Source organism: Coregonus clupeaformis, chromosome 14 (genome assembly GCF_020615455.1).
Source record: "Coregonus clupeaformis isolate EN_2021a chromosome 14, ASM2061545v1, whole genome shotgun sequence".
Classification (NCBI taxonomy): domain Eukaryota; kingdom Metazoa; phylum Chordata; class Actinopteri; order Salmoniformes; family Salmonidae; genus Coregonus; species Coregonus clupeaformis.
In genome coordinates this window covers 10,605,156-10,614,304 of record NC_059205.1, presented here as the reverse complement: position 1 = coordinate 10,614,304, position 9,149 = coordinate 10,605,156, and positions in this window count along the sequence as shown.

Genomic DNA, 9,149 nt, shown 5'->3' with positions numbered 1-9,149 from the left:
TGTCAGCAACACCACCACTGCCCCTGTCAGCAACACCAACACCACCACTGCCCCTGACAGCAACACCACCACTGCCCCTGACAGCAACCCCACCACTGCCCCTGTCAGCAACAGCAACACCATCACTTCCCCTGGCAGCAACACCACCACTGCCCCTGACAGTAACAGCAACCCCACCACTGCCCCTGTCAGCAACACCACCACTGCCCCTGTCAGCAACAGCAACACCACCACTGCCCCTGACAGCAACACCACCACTGCCCCTGACAGCAACACCACCACTGCCCCGTCAGCAACACCACCACTGCCCGTCAGCAACACCACCACTGCCCCTGTCAGCAACACCACCACTGCTCCCGTCAGCGACACCACCACTCCTGTCAGCAACACCAACACCACCACTGCCCCTGTCAGCAACACCAACACCACCACTGCCCCTGTCAGCAACACCAACACCACCACTGCCCCTGACAGCAACACCACCACTGCCCCTGTCAGCAACAGCAACACCATCACTTCCCCTGGCAGCAACACCACCACTGCCCCTGACAGTAACATCACCACTGCCCTGACAGCAACAGCAACCCCACCACTGCCCCTGTCAGCAACACCACCACTGCCCCTGTCAGCAACAGCAACAGCAACACCACCACTGCCCCTGACAGCAACACCACCACTGCCCCGTCAGCAACACCACCACTGCCCGTCAGCAACATCACCACTGCCCCTGTCAGCAACACCACCACTGCTCCCGTCAGCGACACCACCACTCCTGTCAGCAACAGCAACACCCCCACTGCCCCTGTCAGCAACACCAACACCACCACTGCCCCTGACAGCAACACCACCACTGTCCCTGACAGCAACACCACCACTTCCCCTGTCAGCAACAGCAACACCATCACTTCCCCTGGCAGCAACACCACCACTGCCCCTGACAGCAACAGCAACACCACCACTGCCTCTGGCAGCAACAGCAACACCACCACTGCCCCTGACAGCAACACCACCATTGTCCCTGTCAGCAACAGCAACACCACCACTGCCCCTGACAGCAACACCACCACTGCCCAACAGCAACACCACCACTGCCCCTGTCAGCAACAGCAATACTACCACCGCCCCTGTCAGCAACAGCAACACCACCACTGCCCCTGTCAGCAACAGCAACACCACCACTGCCCCTGTCAGCAACACCACCACTGCCCCTGTCAGCAACACCACCACTGCCCCTGTCAGCAACAGCAACACCACCACCACTGCCCCTGTCAGCAACAGCAACACTACCACTGCCCCTGTCAGCAACAGCAACACCATCACTTCCCCTGGCAGCAACACCACCACTGTCCCTGACAGTAACATCACCACTGCCCCTGACAGCAACAGCAACACCACCACTGCCCCTGTCAGCAACAGCAACACCACCACTGCCCCTGACAGCAACACCACCACTGCCCCTGTCAGCAACACCACCACTGCCCCTTACAGCAACACCACCACTGCCCCTGTCAGCAACACCACCACTGCCCCTGTCAGCAACACCACCACTGCCCCTGTCAGCAACACCACCACTGCCCCTGTCAGCAACACCACCACTGCCCCTGTCAGCAACACCACCACTGCCCCTGTCAGCAACACCACCACTGCCCCTGACAGCAACACCACCACTGCCCCTGACAGCAACACCACCACTGCCCCTGTCAGCAACACCGCCACCACCACTGCCCCTGACAGCAACACCACCACTGCCCCTGTCAGTGATGTGTATTTTTAATGGATTATCAGATAAAATTGAGTTAATCATGAACATATAGTTAACATTATTTGTGGCTAACTGAATTGGGTCATTTCGCTGTGTGTGTGGGTAAAAGAGGGAATCTGACCTAGGGTCAGATTTCTCCCTTTTGTCTCTCTCCTCACACAAAGTGATAAAGAGCGGTGCCAGGGTTGAACAGAGTTTAAACTAAACATGAGTGTTTTTGCAAGATAAGGGATTGATTAAGTGTATTACTATTGATTCTGAACTGAATGAAAGTCGAATGTAGCCATCACCATAGACAAAGGGAGTGGGCGGAGCAATAAAAGAGCGGGAAACTGAAGCGGAGACTATATAAGATTGAGGGAGAGCGTAAGGGGGTGTGCCATTCTGCAGACTGGTATCGGCTTTGTTGAAACTCTAATGGCCCGCTGACCCAGGCTGCATTCAAGAGGATGATGAAAGAGATATTGGAGAAACAGCAGCATCAAAGATCGACAACAAGGACCTGTGTAGCGTGTAGCCAGCCAAAGTCCAACTACCTCGGTGATGGTTCCAACATTAATTTATTTGATCAGACCAGAGAGTTGAAGTACTTCTACTGCTCTAAAAAAAGTATTGTAGACTTACGCAGCAGAAGGCCTCACACCAATTCATGGATGCCATTTGAGTATTTTGCTGCCATGGCCAAAAATAAAATAGAGTGAGTGTGTGTTAGTGCTGAGGGAATAACTTACATTATTCTGTTATTTTTCAGTTTATAAATAACTAATTGGCTGACATCGGTTCAATTATTTGAATTCCATTTTGTGCGGGGTTTTTTCTGTGAGCTTGATGCTCAGTTTCTGTAGAGATAAATCAGATTAAGCCCGAACTGTGCGATGTAGTATGGAGTTGTAGTTTCCAACAGGCCAATATTCTACATAGTTTAGTGCAGAAAATTTTGTAATTAACTACAATGACCATAATCCATTGCACACCTTGTTGATGGAGATGGAGAGAAGAGAGAACGCGCGCGAGAGGGATAGAAAGCAGTTGCTTTGTGAGGTATCTCTACCTGAAAATACATGATCTAAGTGATTGATAGTTGGTATTCAGCAGTCATAAAAGTAGGCCTTATTTACTTTGAAGAACTACTAAAATAGTGATTTTGTCAGACAGTATAGGCAGCAGCTCTATAGAGATGAGATGATGACTTGGAATAAAATAATAAAGTCATCAAATTAAATAAATGTAATTTAGACAACTGAAATAGTAAAGTAAAGTAATATGAATAAATGATGGCTAATATGTGATAAGGAGTAATGGGCAGTCACTACCATCATGTGACTTGTATTAATTGTTTTATTCTGTGTTGTTACAGCATTCAACCCACATAATGCATAGTGCATTTGTCTAAAATAATCGAAACCAGAATCGAAAACTGTGATTATTTTAAAATAATCGAACCGAAACCGACCTCAAAAAGCACTAATCGCTCAGCACTAGTGTGTATATGGTGTGTATATAAAGTCTAGTGAGTGTGTATATGGTGTGTATATAAAGTCTAGTGAGTGTGCGTAGGGTCAGTGCAAGATAGAGTCAGTGCAGATAGTTCGGGTACCATTAATTTATTTAGCAGTTTTATGGCTTGGGGGTAGAAGCTGTCTTGGAGCCTGTTGGTTCGAGAGCCGATGCTCCGGACAGTAGCAGAGTGAACAGTCTATGGCTTGGGTGGCTGGCGTCTTTGGCAATTTTTAAGGCCTTCCTCTGACACCACCTGATAGAGAGGTCCTGGATGTCAGAGAGCTCGGCTCCAGTGATGTACTGGGCTGTCCGCACCACCAAGCAGTGATGCAAGCTGTCAAGATGCTCTCGATGGTGCAGCTGTAGAACTTTTTGAGGATCTGATGGCCCATGCCAAATCTTTTCAGCCTCCTGAGGGGAAATAGGCGCTGCCGTGCCTTCTTCACGACTGTCGGGTGTGTGTGGACCATGTTAAGTCCTTAATGATGTGGATGCCAAGGAACTTGAATCTCTTGCGCTGCTCCACAACAGCCCTGTCGATGTGGATGGGGGCGTGCTCTCCCCTCTTTCTCCTATGGTCAACAATCAGCTCCTTGGTCTTACTGCAGTTGAGGGAGAGGTTGTTGTCCTGGCACCACACTGCTAAGTCTCTGACCTCCTCCCTGTAGGCTGACTCATCGCCATCGGTGATCAGGCCTACCACTGTTGTGTCGTCAGCAAACTTGATGATGGTGTTGGAATCGTGCACGGCCACGCAGTCGTGGGTGAACAGGGAGTACAGGAGTGCACTAAGCACACACCCCTGAGGGGCCCCCGTGTTGAGGGTCAGTGTGGCAGAGGCGTTGTTGCCTACCCTCAACACCTGGGGGCGGCCCGTCAGGAAGTCCAGGATCCAGTTGCAGAAAGAGGGGTTCAGTCCCAGGGTCCCTAGCTTGGTGATGAGCTTGGAGGGACTATGGTGTTGAACACTGAGCTGTAGTCTATGAAGAGCATTCTCACATAGCTATTTCCCCTCTTGGCCAGGTGGGAGAGGGCAGTGTGAAGTGCAATTGAGATTGTGTCATCTGTGGATCTGTTGAGGTAGTATGCGAATTGGAGTGGGTCTAGGGTGTCTGGAAGGATGGTGTTGATGTGTGTCATGACCAGCCTTTCAAAGCCCTTCATAATTACAGATGTGAGTTCTACAGGGCGATTTACGCAGGTTACCTTGGAGTTCATGGGAACAGGGACAATGGTGGTCAGCTTGAAACATGTTTGAATTACAGACTGGGACAAGGATACATTGAAAATGTCTGTAAAGACACTTGCCAGCTGGTCTGCGCATGCTTTGAGGACGTGGCTTGGGATGCCATTTGGGCCGGCAGCATTGCGAGGGTGAACACACTTAAACATCTTACTCACGTCGGATCCTCATGAGCGGTGGGGGCCCATGTCAGCTCTGTGTTGTTTTTATCGAACCGGGTGAAGAAAGTGTTTAGCTTGTCCGTAAACGAAGCGTCGGTGTCTGCGATGTTGCTGGCTTTCCCTTTATAATCTGTGATTGTCTGGAGTCCCTGCCACATGCGTCTCGTGTCTGAGCCGTTGAATTGTATCTCCACTTTGTCCCTGTACTGTCGTTTTGCCTCTTTGATTGCCTTACGGAGGTCATAGCTGGTCTGTTTGTACACGTCCATGTTCCCAGTCACCTTGCCATGGATAAATGCGGTGGTTCGCATTTTCAGTTTTGAGCGAATGCTGCCATCCATGGTTTCTGGTTTGGATAAGTTCTAATCGTCAGAGGGGGGGCAGTTAAGAAGGAGAAAACAGAGGAAAGAGAAATTCCTCAGAGCATCGTCCCTCAGGCCGTCTGGACAAGGCCCCAACAGCCCACAGACACACATACCTGCTTTCCTGGAGTGGCAGGAAAATATATCTACTGCCCAGCCAGGCCTGGTCCTGGCCATTCTGTCACCCTAGACAAAAAATTGCCACACTCCTATCCCCCGTAAAACTAGAATAGTGTAGCCTACAGTGTCGGCCCGCAATGCAATTTTATGAACGCCCATTCATGTTGCATTGGCTTTATTTAGCCTACTCCTGATTCCTGACCAAAGCTTAAAGGGTAGGAAGCATGAGTTTTTACTCACCAATGTAACAATACAGTGTGGTCAAAGACTTAGTAACTTAGTTGTAGTCACGATCTGGTTACCTACAGTATCCGAAAGTATTCGGACCCCTTGACTTTTTCCACATTTTGTTACGTTACAGCCTTATTCTAAAATTGATGAAATTAATTTTTTTACTCATCTACACACAATACCCTATAATGACAAAGCAAAAACACGTTGAGACATTTTTGCGAATGTATTAAAAATCAAAAACGGAAATACCTTATTTACACAAGAAGTCAGACCCTTTGCTTTGAGACTCGAAATTGAGCACAGGTGCATCCTGTTTCCATTGATCATCCTTGAGATGTTTCTACAACTTGATTGGACATGATTTGGAAAGGCACACACCTGTCTATATAAGGTCCCACAGTTGACAGTGCATGTCAGAGCAAAAACCAAGCCATGAGGTCGAAGGAATTGTCCGTAGAGCTCAGAGACAGGATTGTGTCGATGCACAGATCTGGGGAAGGGTACCAACACATTTCTGCAGCATTGAAGGTCCCCAAGAACACAGTGGCCTCCATCATTCTTAAATGGAAGAAGTTTGGAACCACCAAGACTCTTCCTAGAGCTGGCCGCCCGGCCAAACTGAGCAATCGGAGGAGAAGGACCTTGGTCAGGGAGGCGACCGAGAACCCGATGGTCACCCTGACAGAGCTCCAGAGTTCCTCTGTGGAGATGGGAGAACCTTCCAGAAGGACAACCATCTCTGCAGCACTCCACCAATCAGGCCTTTATGGTAGAGTGGCCAGACGGAAGCCACTCCTTAGTAAAAGACACATGACAGCTCGCTTGGAGTTTGCCAAAAGGCACCTAAAGACTCTCAGACCATGAGAAACAAGATTCTTTGGTCTGATGAAACCAAGAGTGAACTCTTTGGCCTGAATGCCAAGCGTCATCTCTGGAGGAAACCTGGCACCATCCCTACGGTGAAGCATGGTGGTGGCAGCATCATGCTGTGGGGATGTTTTTCAGCAGCAGGGACTGGGAGACTAGTCAGGATTGAGGGAAAGATTAACGGAGCAAAATACAGAGAGATCCTTGATGAAAACCTGCTCCAGCGCGCTCAGGACCTCAGACTGGGGCGAAGGTTCACCTTTCAACAGGACAACGACCCTAAGCACACAGCCAAGACAACGCAGTAGTGGCTTCGGGACAACTCTCTGTATGTCCTTGAGAATGTCCAGCCAGAGCCTGGACTTGAACCCGATTGAACGTCTCTGGAGAGACCTGAAAATAGCTGTGCAGCGACGCTCCCCATCCAACCTGACAGAGTTTGAGAGGATCTGCAGAGAAGAATGGGAGAAACTCCCCAAATACAGGTGTGCCAAGCTTGTAGTGTCAAACCCAAGAAGACTCGAGGCTGTAATCGCTGCCAAAGGTGCTTCAACAAAGTACTGAGTAAAGGGTCTGAATACTTATGTGAATGCGATATTTCCGTTTTTTATTCGTTTATTCGTAGCAAACATTTATAAAAACCTGTTTTTGCTTTGCCATTGTGTGTAGATTGATGAGGAAAAAAAGCAATTGAATCAATTTTAGAATAAGGCTGTAACGTAACAAAATTTGGAAAAAGTCAAGGGGTCTGAATACTTTCCGAATGCACTGTATAAGTACAAACATACTTATGTTTTGGGGTTATTACATATTTATTAACTTATTTCTGGATATCTTCTAAACTACCCCCAATGCACTATTTCTCAATGTCATATGGAGGATCAACTCTGTGCTACCAAGTTCGTATGCTAGTTTGGTAGCTAGCTCAAGCTGGCTAACGTTAGCCACTAGCCATGCTAGCATGTAATTACATTCCAGACCAAGTGTTGGCGGTGATGAGCTACAATCCACCATCACAGGAAGGGTGATGTAAACAAGAAGCAGACAAGAAGCGGACTTTGTGTTTGTGTTATCTAGTGGGAACCCATTAGCATGGTGTCTTCTCCCGTGGGTTCGAAACGAAAGACAAAATCATACCTGCTTGCTCTAATTTTGTAGTACCTCGTCTGTTCTCCTTTTTGTTTCGTGAACTTTTCATCATGTTCTCTGTGAAGTAGGCTACGGGAGTTTTGTACGTTTTTCCACCTTGGCTAAGTGCTAGTGCACTAGCTGACGGACATCTGGAATCTACAGTATCTATTTGGGATTTCCTTACCCTTATATACACTACCAGTCAAAAGTTTGGTAGAAGATAGCCCTATTTGGTAAAATACCAAGTCCATATTATGGCAAGAACAGCTCAAATAAGCAAAGAGAAACGACAGTCCATCATTACTTTAAGACATGAAGTTCAGTCAATACGAAACATTTCAAGAACTTTGAAAGTTTCTTCAAGTGCAGTCGCAAAAACCATCAAGCGCTATGATGAAACTGGCTCTCATGAGGACCGCCACAGGAATGGAAGACCCAGAGTTACCTCTGCTGCAGAGGATAAGTTCATTAGAGTTACCAGGCTCAGAAATTGCAGGCAAAATAAATACTTCACAGAGATCAAGTCACAGACACATCTCAACATCAACTGTTCAGTGGGGACTGTGTGAATCAGGCCTTCATGGTAGAATTGCTGCAAAGAAACCACTACTAAAGGACACCAATAAGAAGAAGATACCTGCTTGGGCCAAGAAACACGAGCAATGGACATTAGACCGGTGGAAATTTGTCCTTTGGTCTTGAGTCCAAATTTGAGATTTTTGGTTTCAACAGCCGTGTCTTTGTGAGACGCGGTGTGGGTGAACAGATGATCTCCACATGTGTAGTTCCCACCGTAAAGCATGGAGGAGGAGGTGTTATGGTGTGGGGGTGCTTTGCTGGTGACACTTTCAGTGATTTATTTTGAATTCAAGGCACACTTAACCAGCATGGCTACCACAGCATTCTGCAGCGACACGCCATCCCATCTGGTTTGGGCTTAGTGGGACTATCATTTGTTTTTCAACAGGACAATGACCCAACATACATCCAGGCTGTGTAAGCGCTATTTTACCAAGAAGGAGAATGATGGAGTGCTGCATCAGATGACCTGGTCTCCACAATCCCCCGACCTCAACCCAATTGAGATGGTTTGGAATGAGTCGGACGGCAGAGTGAAGGAAAAATCAGCCAACAAGTGCTAAGCATATGTGGGAACTCCTTCAAGACTGTTGGAAAACAATTCCAGGTGAAGATGGTTGAGAGAATGCCAAGAGTTTGCAAAGCTGTCATCAAGGCAAAGGGTGGCTATTTGAAGAATAAAATATAAAATACATTTTGATTTGTTTAACACTTTTTTGGTTACTACATGATTCCAGATGTGTTATTTCATAGTTTTGATGTCTTCACTATTATTCTACAATGTAGAAAATAGTAAAAATAAAGAAAAACCCTTGAATGAGTAGGTATGTCCAAACTTTTGACTGGTACTGTAAATCAATTGATGCTTCTACAGTAATACATTCATGTTTATTAGTATAATATAATATGCCATTTAGCAGACGCTTTTATCCAAAGCGACTTACAGTCATGCGTGCATACATTTTTTTTGTGTGTATGGGTGGTCCCGGGGATCGAACCCACTACCTTGGCGTTACAAGCGCCATGCTCTCTACCAGCTGAGCTACAGAGGACCTACAGTTAGAGAGCATGTCATTTGCTCATAAAGAGGTGGATTCTATTTCTAACCATTCTAACCCCTGTATGTGTATTAGTATTTATTACGGATCCCCATTAGTTCCTGCCAAGGCAGCAGCTACTCTTCCTGGGGT